Source organism: Plutella xylostella, chromosome 25, assembly GCF_932276165.1.
Source record: "Plutella xylostella chromosome 25, ilPluXylo3.1, whole genome shotgun sequence".
Classification (NCBI taxonomy): domain Eukaryota; kingdom Metazoa; phylum Arthropoda; class Insecta; order Lepidoptera; family Plutellidae; genus Plutella; species Plutella xylostella.
Window position 1 is genome coordinate 8,965,654 of NC_064005.1, and position 18,103 is coordinate 8,983,756.

Genomic DNA, 18,103 nt, shown 5'->3' on the forward strand with positions numbered 1-18,103 from the left:
CGAAATCGAGTATAAATTTTCCCCTATTTTAGAGTTAGGCCGTGTCCCCACTAGGCAAACTGGTAGCGGCGAGATACTGATATAGTCGGCGCGCGTAACGCTGCAAACTACGTACTAAACTAGCAGACTGTGGACACTCCATTTTTAAATATATGGAAGAGCGTACTAAATCGATACGCCACAAACTCAGTCAGTCGCTAACAGTTTGCCTACTGGGGACACAGCTTTAGTCCTTCAGTGAAATCTTGCTCAGTATTCAGACGGTGTATTTGCCAATGTCATGGGTATCTCACTGATAAAATTCCACCGTATGCATGTACTTTTGATTCAAAACCGATTCCATGAAACAGTCATTTGAATTCCGATTCCACTGAACACGTAATGACATTGGGTCAAGGACAGCTATTACTATCGACTGTGTCATACGGCACACGGTTCTAGGAACTACATAATAATAATGTCCTCCTAGCCGAATTTCGACCACGGCGGCCAATCTCAATTGAGATCAGCCATCTACGCAGGAGTAGATTATAGTGCCCAAGTGTGTGCGCAGTACACAGGAGCACTCTCTGTTCCATCACTCTCATAGCCCAATGGGACGGATTGACCGACACGACTGGAGAGAGCTAGGCGCAGGACCGACTGCTTTACATGCCCATCCGACAGCATGGATCGTTTCACTGTTTCGGACATCAGGTGATCAGCCTTCTATGTCCTAACCAAACTTAGAACCACAATTTAGAAACACAAATTGATGGTCCCACCCGGGAATCGAACCCGGGACCTCTGGGTCATGAAGCGAAGCTTCTACCACTAGACCACAGAGGCAGTTAGTTAGGAACTACATAGTTTAGTAGTGAAATTAACAGAAATGCATTTTCAGCTATTTCTGGCTTAGCCCCTTGGTTTCCGAGAAATCAGAATTAGTAATAATACATATAATTCTATTTTTGGTTAAATTAAGTCTGTTTTGTATTTTAGTGAGTCATTTAGGTAGTACTACCATAAACAATCGATTGAGTTTTGCACGACATGAAACTTAAAATAAAACAAAATAATTCATATAATTTACTTGTTACTATGGGTATAAAACTAAAATAAACAATTATTATTATTATTCAATTAGGTAGCTACATTAATGGAAAGTTATTCTGATTTACCGAAGATCCATGTTTAAAATACATAATTGCTGCTCGCGCAGTTGAATACATAACGGTTCAGTGAACTTCCTGAACAATTAAACAACCTTCAGATTCCAACACTCAAACTGTCAGTTGGCAAAATCATGATTTCATGAAATGTAGCTAAGATAAGCTAACTTATTATTTTGTTAGTAAAATATGAACAAACAAGTTCTACAGTCGATGATTATAATAAATTAGTAATCTGGTCTTCTTCTTATCGCGTTGGTGACAAACATAAGAGCTTGACTATGGTTTATCACTGTGGTGGAAGGATTAGCCAGTCAGATTAGCAGCAGGCAGTGTTTCTCTGCCCAGAATATGCTGGACATATCTATGGGACAGGTGGTAGATACATAAAACATTTATTCACTTTTACGACACACAACACTAAACTACATTAATTAACTAAAATCAACTAACTAAATTAATGATTATGGTTAAGCATAGTGGATAAAAACATTCAATTTGGATACATATATTTTAAAACAATAGCCAAACATAAATTTTAAAACAATAGCCCTCTTTTTTTGCCCGCGGTCATAAAGCAACGAACTGTTCGATCAGTCTAGTCACAAACGCATCAATTATTTGAATCCAAAGCCTGTACAGAGGGCGCCACAGGCTATAGACACTTTTCGTTCAAAATTTACTCTTAAGTCTGTCAAATTAAGAACTGTTCAGTTCAAAGCTTTGAGCCTAGCGAGTCCTCTAGTGTACTATCGTGACCAACAGCTAGACTGGATTCGCGTGTTCGCTATATTATTGAAAGCCCTCAGGCAACGTACAGGCACTTTTCACCATTAACTGCTCATGATATAAGGACTAAAATAGCATAGCAGTCGTATATTCGTATACTCGTACCAGTCGGGTGACTTCCAGTAAGTAAAACTTATTTTAGTTTGTGTTCGCGCCACAACTATGTTAGCCTATAAGAAAAGGAATAAATTGTGATTCGAATAGAAAATCGAATTCGATTTGAAAGAGGAGTAAAGAATAGTGTCTATTCATACAATAAAATCCAACTTGTTAGTGAATGTAACTCAGAATGACTGGCTGTGTAAAGAAAGCAACCGCTTCTAAAGATTTCAATACAGTTTTTGCTACACTCTGTAGATACAGCTTTATATCAACTAGATGGATGATGCTCTGTGAGGAATTTACGATAAACCTAACGTCGCAACATTTTATAGCGAGTCTAACGACAAGAGTGCTGGCACCTTATTCCGGACTGCTCGGCGATTACTAAGCGAATGTTAGTCACTTCTTGCTCTAGGCGTGTCGGTGACAAATACTAGATCTGGGCTAGGGTTTTGTCACCATGCTGCAGGGATCAGCTAGTCACTGATTGGCCAGACATACACATACACTCGCGAGCAATGAAAAATTTCCAGTAATAATAGCACTAAATTTACCTAAATGGAAGAGCTACTTTATGACGCCGTCTGCCATCCTAAAAACGTTGATTTTATAGTAAGTATTTAAAAAAAAAATACTCTGATTGAGTTTACAAACGACTCTCAAACCACACAAAAAAAACGCAATAACTGTAGACGTTCGTTCGGTGTCACTGAATAGGGTCACTCTTACTCGGCGAATAAAGGGATCATACTTTTAGTGCTTTTACTAAAAGACCCTTAGTGCCATGGAATGTTTATTAAACATTTACAGCCTTATCACAGAAAGACAGTGGCACCGTCAACTACCCGTATGTTGTTTTACTATGTATTGTTGGAAATTCTCTTAGACTACCAAATACTATTCTGTACAAACATATCCTAGAAAAATATCCCAGTTGCGAATCAGAATTGAAAACCAAGATTTTGCACAAGACGTGAGTCACAAATCCAGATTTCTGAGATGTAAGAGTACGAGGAGCTTTCAGTATTCAGGTCAGAGCTTCCCAAAGCTTCAGCACTGGAGCTTTTGTCAACAAAGCGGAGTGGGAGCTTACGAGAAAATTATACCAAACAAATAGTTCCGTTAACTATATCTTTAACGTTCACGCTACTACAAGATAGGTATACTTACTATTATTTTTTTCAAAGGTTAAATAAAGTACTCTAAAATGCTTTTATTCATCACAGGATCCATGAATCAGCCTCCGTTCGAAAAAGGGCTTTTTTAAAGAATATACCTATTAAGGAGAAAAAACTTGAAATAAAAATAAAAAATCTTAAATCTCAGAAACCATACAAAATTTTTAACCAAGCATAAATTATTTCGCTCCAGTCGGGTGCTTGGTTTTCAACTCTTTTTTTTTAATGTGTTGACCTTTTCGTTCTTTTGTATAAGTTTGTTTACAAGTGCAGCATAAAAAAAACAAATATTTTTGAAGCGCTGTTGTTGAATCAACATTTTTGTAATAACATAAAAACTTTTTACTGTTGTGATAGGTTTTCTCTTTATTGTTACCTATTTTTGTTTTCTTTTTGGTATAAAATAAGTTGCACTGGTTGTAGTTTTATGATAAGATGTTATATGTAGCTAACTCTTCTACATGTATATTTTATAGTAGAGAACAAAATTAAAGTTGCCAGCTTCATCGGATCTTCTTGAAGTCATGCCGAGTATTTATTGTACACCTTCATAAGACAAGGTATAAAAGTGTGTATACAAGGTAAATATCTACTTGTGAAACTGACCGTATACCTACTGTATTTTTTCTTACTTGTCGTAGATTTTGAGCAATCTTGGAGTGTCTTTTTATTTGAATTAATTTAAAAACTAAGTTATAAAATAAAACATAATGACAAATGAAATACTTACAAGCAAAAATTAGATAGTATTTGGAAAATCCTGCAAACAGCAACCATCCTGTGAATTACACCGCATAGAGGAGCGAATGTGGCGGCAAAGTAGGAAACTTAGAAGTACCGTCAGCAATAACGTGAACATTGACTGATATTTGTGTTATTAAAATGAGATTGTAACTGACAAAATGATGCATCTGAAAATTTAAAAAAAACGTAACTTTATTTATGTAGGTATATACCAGTATATACTTACTAACATCTGAGTTTCTTACCCCGATCACTGGACCGTGTGAATATCGAAAATTTATAAAGTTTTTTGCCAACTGTACAAGATATATAAAATGTTTCCCGAATACCGTCACATGCGGGCGCCTGGCATGTAGAGTGGGGCTCCGTGATAGATGTAACTTGCGACAGAGCCTTATTCAGCGACGATGCCAATAAGCCCCGTTTAAAATTACCTCTGAATTGTTTTGTCAAGTTGTCTAGTACTTGTTCTTCTTCTACTTTCGTGCCGGTGAAAATGCTAATTTTCAAATTTGTCCAGACCAAAAAGAAGCAACTTTGATAGCATTCTGGTTGGCCTGGAGTAAGTTTTCCCGAGTGCAGGTGGAAGGGCACAGGGGATAGGAGGGTAAATGAGTGCTCCATAGTCTGGGGGTCGCATAGGTTGTACTTGTTTATGAGATAAGGAGAATTGAGTGTGTATACAGAAGCACTCTCTGTCCCATCACTCTCATAACCCAATGGAACGGATTGACCGACACTACTGGAGTGAACTAGGTGCAGGACCGACTGCTTTAGGTACATATGCCCATGTTGTCCATCCGACAGCATGGATCGTTTCACTGTTTCGGACAACAGGTGATCAGCCTTCTATGTCCTAACCAAACTTAAAACCATAATTTAGAAACACTAATTGATGGTTTGACCCGGGAATCGCCCCTGGGACCTCTGGTTCATGAAGCAGAGCATCTACTACCGCTAGACAACATAGTGGCAGTTTCTCAGCATATTATTTTATAACAGGAACAAGACTTCAACAATGTTAACAATCACAAATGCAGCGAAAAACTTAAGACTTCTTTAAGTTTAACTTCATTCAGTTTGTTTTAACTCGGTCTGCGGTGTAAAACGGCGCTACCGGAAGTGACGTAATATTACTGGCAACATTGAGGGATGGCGACGAAAGTAATTACGTCTGGAAACACTGCAAGAAGAATTGAGTGACTTGCACTCCTTACTATGTTACAAACGCTGTCTAAGGTTTTTATTGCATTTCTTTTAGCAGTAAAATGGTTTCCACTTTGTAATTGTGTCCTTGTAGATCGTGTCAAAGATATTAATATAAAACGTACAGTCCTTGTAAGTATAATATTTGAAATATAGTCTTGGAATAAATGTTTGATGTTTAGATTCCAACGGAAATATTCAATATCGAAACGACAAAAGTAGTGACCTTTTTGATTTATAGCGAAAATTCGCGATATTTTCAATTCAGTCGTAGTAGTGTCTAATTGTCTTTACTATCTGATATGGACATGCGTAACTAATACGACCATGGGCACACAACGTCTTACTTACACTTACTTATAATGTTTTGTAAAGCCTCTATTTTCCAGTACGGTTTAAGACTGAACTCATCTAAAGTTTTATTATTGTACAAGTTCAACAAACAAAAAAAGTAACAAACACTAGTGTTAAAATGACTTTAAGCCTTATTTTTTATCAATGCCAAGATTATTACTTTTCAATGAAAAAATATTTCAGAACAACATTAGATTTATGAAGTACGGTTTGCAATTATGTCGCTTTCACAATCAGCTTGACAGTTGACAAGTCACGCAAATGCTTGAATTGTACAATGTAACTATAGTGCCACAAACTTATCTGTTCCGGTGAGAGCGAACTAAATTGGTCCATACCTCATTACTTACTAAATGAATTTCATATTGACATAGATTATATGGACCAATTTAGTTCGCTCTCACCGGAACAGATAAGTTTGTGGCACTATACAATCTTGTTCAAAAAGGTTTACTGTGAGTACTGTGACAGTCATTGCTTATTATCTTCTTCATTACGCCATGTTAAAAGAGGTAACGTAATCTTTAAGTTTAACAGTTGTTAAATGGGTATTGTGAAGGAAATAGAACTGGTTTATAAATAATATATTTTTAATTCTGTATACAGTGTGTTGCAAAAAGGGTATACTAAGCCGAAACCTACATGTGCAGCATGGTATATCTAAGCCCGAAACTGAAATCAAAATTTCAAAATTCGCGAAAAAAATAAATCCATGGAAACTTTGTTGGTCACGTAACTTTTTACTATGGATAATGAATTATTTTTTTAGAGTACACTTTTACATAGCATGCCCCTCCGGTTCTCGTAGGTAGACAAATCAATAATACGTCGACACTTATTACACCGTTACTTTTCGGCTGATAGCTTAAAAAAAACTCTATCAATCAAGTCAACTTTCACCAGCAAAATCTAAATAAATAGTCGGATCACCCGTAGAGCTTTATATCGCAGAAGTTTTTCTAACTAATACAATAATACACCCTCACAAGCAATGAAAAATTTCCAGTGACATATATGGAACGTCAATGGCAGGAGGAACTTTTTCATTGCACGTAAGTGTATAATACTCATATTTTCGGTCAGCGGTTAAAATGCCTGCGATCATCGTCATGCGTCAACCGCGTCCTTATCGCAGGTTCCGCCGTTATTTCCGGATCCTGTCCGCGGTCGGTGCTAATCTAGCGTTTCTGCTGACGCTACCTCCACCTCGTCGTGTCATTAAGCTTACAGTGAATAAAATGTGCTAAATGGCTTAGTTATGATTATAATCTTTGAAGGTTTCAAATAACACGTAATTGTAATTTTTTGTAAATACGCGTACGCTTTTGTAAAATAATGTTTGGTTAAATTTCCTTTCCGGTCCTGATAAATTCTTGTTTTGATAGTTCTTTATAAAAATGCCTCTGTGGTCTAGTGGTAGAAGCTTCGCTTCATGACCCGGAGGTCCCGGGTTCGATTCCAGGGTGGGACCATCAATTTGTGATTCTAAATTGTGGTTCTAAGTTTGGTTAGGACATAGAAGGCTGATCACCTGATGTCCGAAACAGTGAAACGATCCATGCTGTCGGATGGGCATGTAAAGCACTCGGTCCTGCGCCTAGCTCTCTCCAGTCGTGTCGGTCAATCCGTCCCATTGGGCTATGAGAGTGATGGAACAGAGAGTGCTCCTGTGTACTGCGCACACACTTGGGCACTATAATCTACTCCTGCGTAGATGGCTGATCTCAATTGAGATTGGCCGCCGTGGACGAAATTCGGCTAGGAGGACATTATTATAAAAATACTGTGTCAATTTAAGCTAAGAGTCATGCTACAGGAACCCTCAGTTACTTCTATTGTCGGTCGATAGGTAAAATTCGATAAGTTTCGTCGATCCTGAAACTCCCATCATACATATTTATGAAACCTTCTGATGGTAAGAGGGTTGTGACAGTCCTGCTATTGAGCCATGTTCTTTAACGTACCGTCTGCTCGACAAAAAACGAGAGTCATATATGCAAATATGTATATGTATGTCTGTCTGCCGATCTCAGTTTAGTTTCGAAATATATACCTAGATCGATCCGAATGCCAGAAAGTTTTTTTTCCTTAACCCTTTTGGTTAAACTCTTATGACTTCAGCACTATAGGAAAAAAAACAATGTAATGATTGCACGCAAAAGTTTCAAATTATCCAAAAGAGTAGTATGGGTTGACAAAGATACGAAAAATAGAAGTGAAGATTGGGATGAGAAACTAAATTCCTTTCTCTTCGATAATCCTTCACATATACACTATGATATCTGCAGTCGTGAACGGGTTACAATGTCATGTGATCGGAGCGCAAAATAATGGCTTTCCTTTACTCCAGCGGTCAATATCTAACATGCGATGCATTGGTTCAGAATTTATGGTCGTATTCCTGATATTTATTACATCGCCTGTGTAAATGGCGCTTTACCCTTTGGCATTTTCCATTGTAATGGTAATGTAACGCCAAATAATCCTTTGGAAAAAGTAGTGAAATGTAAAATGTACCAACAGTGTAGAAATAATATCTATGAAAGTACCCCTTAAATGTTTGTGGTGTGAGATCTCCAAACCGTCTGCCAAGCTTGGAGATAATAGCAAAAATCCTCCCGTCTTGTTACGTTCTCTGCGTGTATGTATTTTAAATAAGTATTATAACTATGGCATTAACGATACTGTCGATTTGTCGATAGGGCAACATAAAAAATATTAAACGTATAATATACCTACTATGTAAATCATCCTACCTTGAAATATTATTACCAATAGTATAGCGCTATCATACACTTTGCACCAGACGTGTCCTGCCCCTAACGTCTTGATAAGAAAATCATGTAATTTCGAGGCTAATTCGTGTATTTTCAGCGTTAATCTGAAGCTTGCCTCCAAATTGAGCGTAACAAAATCAATATTGAACTTGCGAAGTGACATCTCCAGTTGGTTTTAAACTGGATTGCTTCGATAAAGCGGAATATGGACGCGAGGGGAATGTTAATTAGCGGCGAGGGAGATATTCTGTGATCTTTATCTACGCTTTTTGTGACACGGATTATAATCACCCACGGGCAATAAAAAGGTTCCACTTAGAAAAGCACCAAATTACTCCTGAACGGAAAAGGCTAGCTTAATGATGTCTTCTGCAACATTGAGGTAAATTCAACCGAGAATCAGGATATAATCAAGTAATAACAGTAATATTTTGTTCAAATTTTAAATTACATGTTTAAAAAAATTGGGGGTGTTTGGTGATGGAATTTGTGAGTGAAACGTTTTCATTCCCCCTGAGTATATATTGGTTGCATTATAAAATAATGAATAAATATAGATAAATACTGTATTGGGTTTTATGAAGGACTTGACTAACTTAACAAACAGTTGTTAAGTTAGTCAATTCGGCGCCCTCGGTTTACCCTTTCCCTACTTTCCTCGTTAAGAAGGAGTATAATATTATATTGGTGTTTTTATTATATGTACAATGTAAATACCGGAAGTTAGATTAGTGTGCTTTCAACTTTTTCTCTGAATACATGCTAATTTTAATATTTTTTATAATGAAATACATTTGTCCCAAATAATGCACTAATACTTACCCTGCCTTTCCGAAAGAACAACCTAAAATCTGTCTTCATCAGTCTAGGAGGCTGGAGGGAGTCCCACGCTCCGTTTAGTAGAAATATGATATTTAATAGTCTTATTATGTTTTGTATGGAGATGAGTTATTATTTAATCAGGCTGGCTCCATTGTTCGTGTTTGCAGTAAATCTTCTGGGAAATAAACGAAAATGTTGAGGGAAATTACGTTTATTGGATGAATTAAAGACGAAAATGAACCAAGTAATTTGCTTTCCTTTCAACAAGTACTAAAATAATGTTTTTTTTTTCTTACAAGCTTTGGTAAAATAGCCGGGGTGTGGCGAGGCGTTGTCTTGATAATCTATACCCTTTCCTCCAGAAATAGCCATAATCTGTCGTTAAATAAGATAAAGAAGTGATTCGACATTGAAAGATTTCTAAAATATCTTTAAAACTTATATTTCATAAGTGTGCAATAAAGTATGAAATAAATAAATAAATAGAACTATTTCGAATTAGTATCTATAGGGTGGAAAGGTTAACGTTACATCACTCAACAGACTGTCCACTAGAAATCCCAAATTCCTCAAGAAGTTTTCAATGTCGTCACACTTGAGTGAGCTCACTTGCATCCTCAAATCCCCCACTTTGTAGTACAGGGGGAAGTTTGGAGGCCGCGCGTGCCTCCGACGCAGCGGCGGCTAACGAGGCGGCTGCTGTGTTGGAACTGTTTAAATTAAACTGCGGAACAGGGACACGGTTTTGAAACGGTTTTGATAGTTTGCGTGAATGAAAAAGTTATAGTTTAAAAAAAAAAGTTATCTTTATCTTCGTTTATACATCGACAATGCGAGAAGAGGATTTCGGCAATCTGATATTTCTTCTTACGTTATACCTAATGTCCAATAAGTTGCTATAAAGGGCTCAAGCTATGAAATTAGCGGATTTGATTTCTTATCAACCCCTTGATTACGTAAAATTATGTAAAAGCACTTTTTATTATATTTATAACAGAAATGTAGTCGCCTATTACTAAAATATTCTATCTTCCGAATTTAAGGTACTTCCACTCCTTGTGGTGTGTCCGTGGGACACCCTGTATATCGCGGCTCTTCCTCACGTTAGATTGGATTTCGGAACTGTCACTCAGAGTCCTCGCCGAGGTCGTATGCAGGTTCACAGCACAATGTAGACGAGACTAGTCCTTGTGGCTAATGGAATAGGGTTTGAGGTCGAGGGTCAAAATTATGTAATCTTAAAAGATGAAAGGTTAAATCGAATATGATGTGGGCCGTGAACAGGATTCTTATAGGCAGCGCCATTTTGATAATATTTTTATGGTAAGTTCCTGAATGAATTGTTTTATTTGTAATATTTTCGTGACACACTAAATATTGCTCAGAGTGTATCATGGTGTAAATTTATTGTATTAAGCGGCAGGCAATGTGAGAAACTAACACATACCTATAGTTTGCCGTAGGGGGATATTTTTTACAGAATTAGGTCTTTTTTTTTTGCGATTTTCCAAATTTTATATATTAGTTTGGGCATATAATCCAATTTTAGCAACATTTTTTACCGACAAGTAGCGAAGCGCAAAGACGTTATTATTCTGAGCTACAAATAGATAATTGTAAACCTACATATAGATATGACTCGGACGTACAAAAGTCCATGACCTAATTCGTATAAAGATAAACTTTCTCGTACGACGGACCCACATCCAGGCTGACTGGAATAGTCTAGTCTACTCTAGGCTATAACTCAGTGTCTCGGTTACATTTACTTTCATATTTATCACAAGTTTCTTGAAATAGTATTCAGAGAAATATTACATGGAAATGTTAAAATAAGTAAAAAAAAATGAGAATAAAAAATACTGAATAAGAGTATCTAGCGAGAGGAACGGAGGCGAATTAATTAAAAGTTTTAATTGCAGTGCATATAAAGTTGTAATAAATAAATAAATTTACATAGTGGAAAAGTTCAAAAACTTCAGATTTATCAAAACTATCAAAAGTCAGATAAATGTTATCACTCCTTGAACTCCGCTACGTCATAGCTTAAAGTTCGTTTTTACCCGACTACGGCGAATCAAAAAGGAGGATTATGATTTTTTATAATTTATTTATGTAATACCCGCCAAAAGGACTTCACTAATTGAGTAAGGCGGTCATTCTGATCCACTTTGATCTTCGCTAAACAAAAAAAGAGGCGATGATATTGAATAAAATTACACTTGATGTTTTTTTTAAATCCATCTGTTAAATAAACGACACAAAATCCTCATCTAAGCTCTGAGTACATACTAGAGAAAAGCATTAGAAAATAAGCTCCAGGAATATCCTAGCACGAGAGCAAAGTCTAGATTATGAAGCCTTCAGGAAACAGGAAATGACGGCTGAAGCTGGAATTTAATTAGTTTAGGTCTTGAGAGTGTTTCGTTTCGAGTCATAGCGTAGCCTAGTGCGGGAGGTTGTGCAGGATACACACATAGCTTGTAACTTGTGTACAAACCCAACATCTAAGCTAAGACTTACATCTTCTTTCTATATTAATTTTTATTTTTAATATTTGATACTTTATTGCACAATATATATTTTAGATTTCTTTAATAGCGGACTACAGTTTATTAGCGGACTACATCGTCAAAAAGGAGAGTTACACGGTTGGTTTTCTTGTCGGTGTCGGTCTGTCTGTATAATAAGTGGGTCATTCTACCAAACATCGATTTTTATGTTCGCGTGAAATAACTCTTAAAATATAATACCTAGACGTTAATAATGTACTATCACAATCAAGCCGGGATCGTGTTCTATGTGTTCTCCATAAAATATAATGAAAATTTTCATTATTTATTGAAAAAACCATATTGACACTATGTGATTTGTCACGTCGTGTCGATTGTTCGCGAGCGTGGTAGCACGGTTTGAGCAGCTATAAAAAAATATTGTGTAGAGATAGGATTATATTTCACATAATAAAATAAATTACAATACTTTTACTTATTCATAGTTAAATATTATATTTTTCCAACAATTAATTAAAAAAATACAGACCATTCTACAACCGTTATAAAAAAATAGTCACAAATGTCGACGTTCATAAATCACGATTTTATGAAGGTAAATATTTTACTCTGTGAACATATTTTTTTATTAATGGCAACTCTAAACCACACCTGTCATTGCCAAGTCTAAAATTTTCGTGGGGAATGAATAGTTTTTTTGTAATTCAAAATTCAATATACGTTCTACACCTGTGTCAAAGTTGACCTGTCACAAATGAGGAGGCTATAAAAAATAAATGGATCATTCAATTACAATTTTTGTTACTTGACTTAGTGAGTATGAGAGTACTTAGCACATTTTTAAAACATGCACAAGTTTAACATCATATTGAAGCTGATATGGCGTATTTTGTCGATGTTCTCACTAATGTCGATGTCACGCGTGATGAAAAATTGTTCGACAATTGTGATTTTGTTCGACACGAGGTGACAGATGCTTCTAGGACTTTGGTCAAATATCTATTAACTGTGTATTTTTTTTTCTATTGCTTATTGCATTCACTAATATAATTGTTTACTGAGATAAATATGTCAAAAAAGTTAACAGATGTATCAAACATGCGATGCAGGCGTTATTATATGTCTTGTCGACACTTGTGATTTTATTTGATCGACACAAGTGACTGTAGCTTGTAGTGTGTTGTGAAATTTCTGTTAATTATACTATATAATGTACCGATCTTTTTACCTAGGTTTAGGGTTTTTACCAAAATAGGGGTAAAGACGAAGTTAAAGCTCAAGAAATACACGGTTTAAGTAATAAATATTAAAATGAGTAAATTAATGCTAGAATAAGAAATTTGACACAAACAATACAGTAATTATGGAAAATACTTTAAAAAAATAAAGTTTTTAAAAAAAAGGAGGCACCAGGATTAATGCAGATTATTTTAGACCATTAAAGGTTTACGATTATCAAATCAAACTTATTACAAAATGTGCTAAGGAAAAGACAAGGATGAAAAAAGCGATTCTGAGATTATTGATCTAAATAAAAATAAAATATTTGGAATAATAGTCCCAAATAATGTATTATTTTCATTTAATATGATTCTGATGACCTTGATTCATATTTATTTTGTGGTCACCTAATAAAACCTAAATTTCCACCATCAAAAAATTTCGACATTTGTGAAGACACTTTTGTCGAAATTTTTAATATATTTTTTAAACTTTTTTCAAAATATAATTTCAATAGACAAAAACATATTATGGTTTATATGTAATGAGAATAATATTATAGAATAAAGTTGAGAACCTTAAATGATTATTTTATGATAAAAAACATGGATTGTATCACCCATGTCGACTTCATAGTCACTCGTGTCTATTTAATAAAACAAAAAGTTCATATTTTTTCCTAAAATAATTCTACTATATCTCTGATTTTTTTATTTAATGTTCCCATCATTATGTAAAAGTTAAAAATCTACTTCAATATGCGTAAAAGTTGATTTTGTTTTTATTTATTTTTTTAATCCGTACGGTAGAATTACCCAAGTAAGCTTTCGTTAATTTGTAGATAATTTAAGAGCTTAAACAATGTTCCCGGAATTCTACTGGTACTGAACCGAAACTCGGTTCCTCAAAAACAAACACAACATTAAGCATTATTATACTCACCTGCGTTTTTACTTTCAGCTCCCGAGCAACTTTCAGTGGAAACATGATATTGTTTCACAAATGGTTTCTTTCGTGAGTTAATTAGCAAAAAACTTACATTTCCTTCTTTAAGTCCATGTGGAAATTATTGAAAATGCATGAGAATATATAAATTAGCTGGTTGGCTAAATTTTGTGTCCGAAATGTTGAATTTGTGTCTTTAAATTTAAGCATTTAGAGTGTTAAAAAAACCTAATTGAAGTACCCTTTCAAAAAATAAAATAAAAAGGCTAACAGCACGTACTCACAAGCCTCTGCTGTCTGCCTGTCTGTCTATCAGTCTGTCTATTCTGTACGTAGCTCATTATTCACTGTTATTTTCACGTTCATGAATAACGTTATTAAAAAGTAGCCTGAAACTTTCATTTCCACACTGTAATTATGTATTGTATCCAAAAACATATGATTCTAGTTAAAATTCCAGCAATATTAAGCCATTTCTATTGCTTTCATTGTTGCATAATGATTACAATTTTAATAAACAACTTATTTTTCCTTCCGTAATAACTACTATTAATTTCGGTACTACTGGCTTTACTCTCTTTTATAATAATATACACTTTGTATGTCCTTAGAGAGGTATTAAAACTAAAATAATATTATTTGTCATAGCTATAATCTAGATAGACACACACCCATAGAATGTTTCCAAGCGGATTAATTCTCATTACATTTGCTCGAGAGTTTGACCGGAGAGAAACGGTAGCGCGACTCTTATATGTAGGTCACGGGTTACCAACTTTTACAATAGCTTAGATACCTAATATAAAAATATAGCTACATGTACCTACAGTGCAAGTGAAGCGAATTTATACGTCACTCGCTTTTTGGGATATCAGCCAGACATACGCACAGATACATACACACCTGTTAATGAAACTTTAACTTAATTATTATAAGGTAATTTACTTCTTAGTATAAGGTGTCTTCAGCTTACTAGTAGTCCGCTGCTGGACGTAGGCCTCTTCTAAAGCATGTCACTGGATGCGATTTATAACTTTAACCATCATAATTGATCAACTTTTTTATAGTATTGCACCACATCTCATCACCAATAAAATTAAACAATTTGTAATTTTCAATTACTATAAAATATTTACAGCAATTAAAATGATCGTAAGTTAGTGTAATTGAAAGTATAAATATTTAGTTTGAAATTATCAATTAAACATGGTCATATTAATGAGTTGTTGAGGTTTTGTATTGGGAATTCATTATTACTACTTATATTTGTTTATTCCTCTCAAAGGATTTTACTTTCAAATATGCAACCACATTTATAATTGTTTCATTCATTTTAATATATTCATAGGTTAATTTAACAATGGTACGGTGGCGAAATGAAATAAGATAATATAACTAAGGATAAAGATCTATCGAATGGCACAGAGGTTAGTAACTCTTGAAATTGTGCCGAAAGTACCTGGTTCGAATCCCAGCCGGGGCCATCGATTAATGGGCCATTATTTTATTTTGGGTACAATTTGACATACTTTTACAGATATTTTTTTCAAAAATAAACTTCTTATTAATTAACCTTTCAATATTTATTTATGTTAATTAACATTTATATTATTCATTAAATACATTTGCAGCGATGTTTTCTTGCTATTTCTTAAAGTTATTGACGTTTAATCGAGGAACGATGAGAAAAAAATACTACTGCGTTACTTTCATACAAAATTATGTGTTATTGTTAGGAACATATATTTTGGTTCGTAAACATATACCAGATAAAAAGTAAGAAAAAAAACATTAATCTAACAGTTTAAATTACAAAATATTCTCAGTTTTGTTATACATTCTATAATAAAGTTTCCCACTGCGTTACCAATCAATAAGTTTTAATGCAATACTTTTCGAAAAAAGGACAAAATAATCATAATTTTTTGCTCAAAGTTTTAGAAATAGCTCTAAATAAGGTGATTTTTTAATTATTATATTTAGTTTAACATTCTTTTGAATATAGAGTAGCTAAAATGTTTGTGAATACTCTCAGGAAACGAGGGACAAATAGATAACGCTGTGGTTAATTGGTAACACAGTGGTATCTCAATCACAGTCTTTATACTTTCTTCAATTAAAACTAATCATAATTTGAAAAAAACTATCAAACTAAAATTAACAGAACTCTTTGTTTAATATCAAACATTAAAATCGCTGAAAATATAACAACTTAATACTAAGAAATATTTCTCATTTTTTTTGCCTATAAAGCCGTTGTTTTTCAGCCGCTGTTTACGCCATTGAGTCTGAAATGTTATACTGTAACAATATAATATGCTCAAATGTTATATTTGTACCATAAATTGAGTAACAGATACCTGAAAACTATAAGAAAAACCCCTGAGTTACTATAGCTACAACTGCGTTACTGAAAAAGTAACGAAGTGTAGCGGTAACGCAGTTGTAAAACAATAACTATTTGAAGTTAGTACTTAAATAAATACACATACATGGGATATCAAAATGCCCTAATAATTGTTACTAATTATTACATATATTGCATGAAATAAAATAATAAATATCTATAAAACTCACCGTATGTTGCCGGTAACTCAGTGGCGTCACAATAAATACACGCGCTTCTCTCCAGGACTCTCATCCGAAAGACTTGGTCATTTTATCCGTCCCGCTCTCCTTCCTGCACTCCGATACAAATACACAGCCATTCAAATGATCTTAGGTGTAAGAAAGTGAAAAAAAGTTTATTTATGATTGAATTTCCTAGGGTAACCTAGTGTAGGTGTATTTTTGCTTAGGCTTGGGGACTCGGCCAGGAATATTAATTGTCCCATAATATGTTCATATAAAATCATGATTATTACCGTGAAGTAAAGTTTAAATAATGACATATTCGTTATAATATTCAAAAAAATTGTTTCCATTATAATTTTTTACACACGTTGTGCTTGTTTCATATGACTCGCTCCGAGGGACAGACAATTTTTGTATGAAAAACAATTGCGTTACCAAAAACAACAACAGAGTTACCGTAATTTGTAAATAAATAAATTATTTAACATAAATTCATTATATTGTCTGTGACCGGTGTCTTATTTAATTGCTACAGACGGTAGCTATATTCCTGAATTTCATTATTTAATTTTTTAAAAATGTTTCTTTGTAGGGGACCGATCATGGTCCCTAAAATAAAATAATGGCCCTAATACTCCTGGAAAAATATTTGTTTACAGACATTTATTATGTTGTTCTCGGGTCTTGGATGACACCTGTTTGTGTTTTGATATATCTCCAATAGGCCTGCCATGCGTGGAGATAACGACAATAACCCTGACCGTGAATTGGCCTGTGTATGTATTAGACCCGTTTTATTAAATTCTCTATGAGAATAGATGGCAATGCTTCTTTCTATTCCTATAATTATTCTTAGTCTTAAAATATTTGTCAAATAATAATGCAGGTCAATTTTAACCCTCTACTTAATCCTTTACTTATCTCCCTTGTTTAACCAATACTTATTCCTTACACCGAAGAATCACCTCTAATCAGGCCAAACCATTACTCGTCAGCTTAGGACCAAATGCCTTCACATTACTTACCTATTATCGGTTCGAGAGCAACGTATTCGCACTCACACTCTCAAGAACTATTCCTATATTGGATCCTGGAGCCGTTTAAATGCAAAACCGATTGCTTCTTTCTAGTTTACGAAACGAAATTGGCTCGAGTACCTATATTCCATCTGACGGCGATGCACTGCCAATGTGGAGCCGCCAGATCGATGCGACAATAATTTAAGTTTGAGCGAAAGCAATTTTAAAATACGTGACCTCGAGTGAACTTTGGGACGTGTTGTGGGTACAATAGTACGTACGTAAATAAGTATGTGTATGTACTGTACGTATACGAAATGGAATTTTATCAATAATCGACAGTACGACACAGATCAGTGAATGCGACATATTGGAAAACATAATTATGCCTATGACAATATGTAGGGACATCTCACAATATGTAGGGACATCTCACATACGGCCGTACGAGCTAGGGGTCGATATAATTAGGATTAGGCAGAGCCAGAGTAATATGGGTTTCGGACAGCTGATATATATGTCGCAGGCATCTGGTTTAATCTGCTGTTTGATTGAACCGCTAGCCCGTTCATTGGATGACGCTATTCAGTTGTATGACTAAAGAACAACTCGTCAAGTGGTTGACTGTAACGTCCAACGTCTTGACTGAACGTTATTCAGCGAAGTCGTTAAATTTGATATAGTATAGCAACTTTGTAATGTCTGGTT

General features: G+C 34.8%; 1 protein-coding gene across 1 annotated transcript in view; it reads left to right on the plus strand.

Annotated features, from left to right (window-relative positions):
• LOC105384853 (neurexin-1) overlaps nt 1-18,103 on the plus strand; it is a 114,580-nt gene that overhangs the window by 22,900 nt on the left and 73,577 nt on the right. The gene's annotated exons all lie outside the window — the stretch shown is intronic.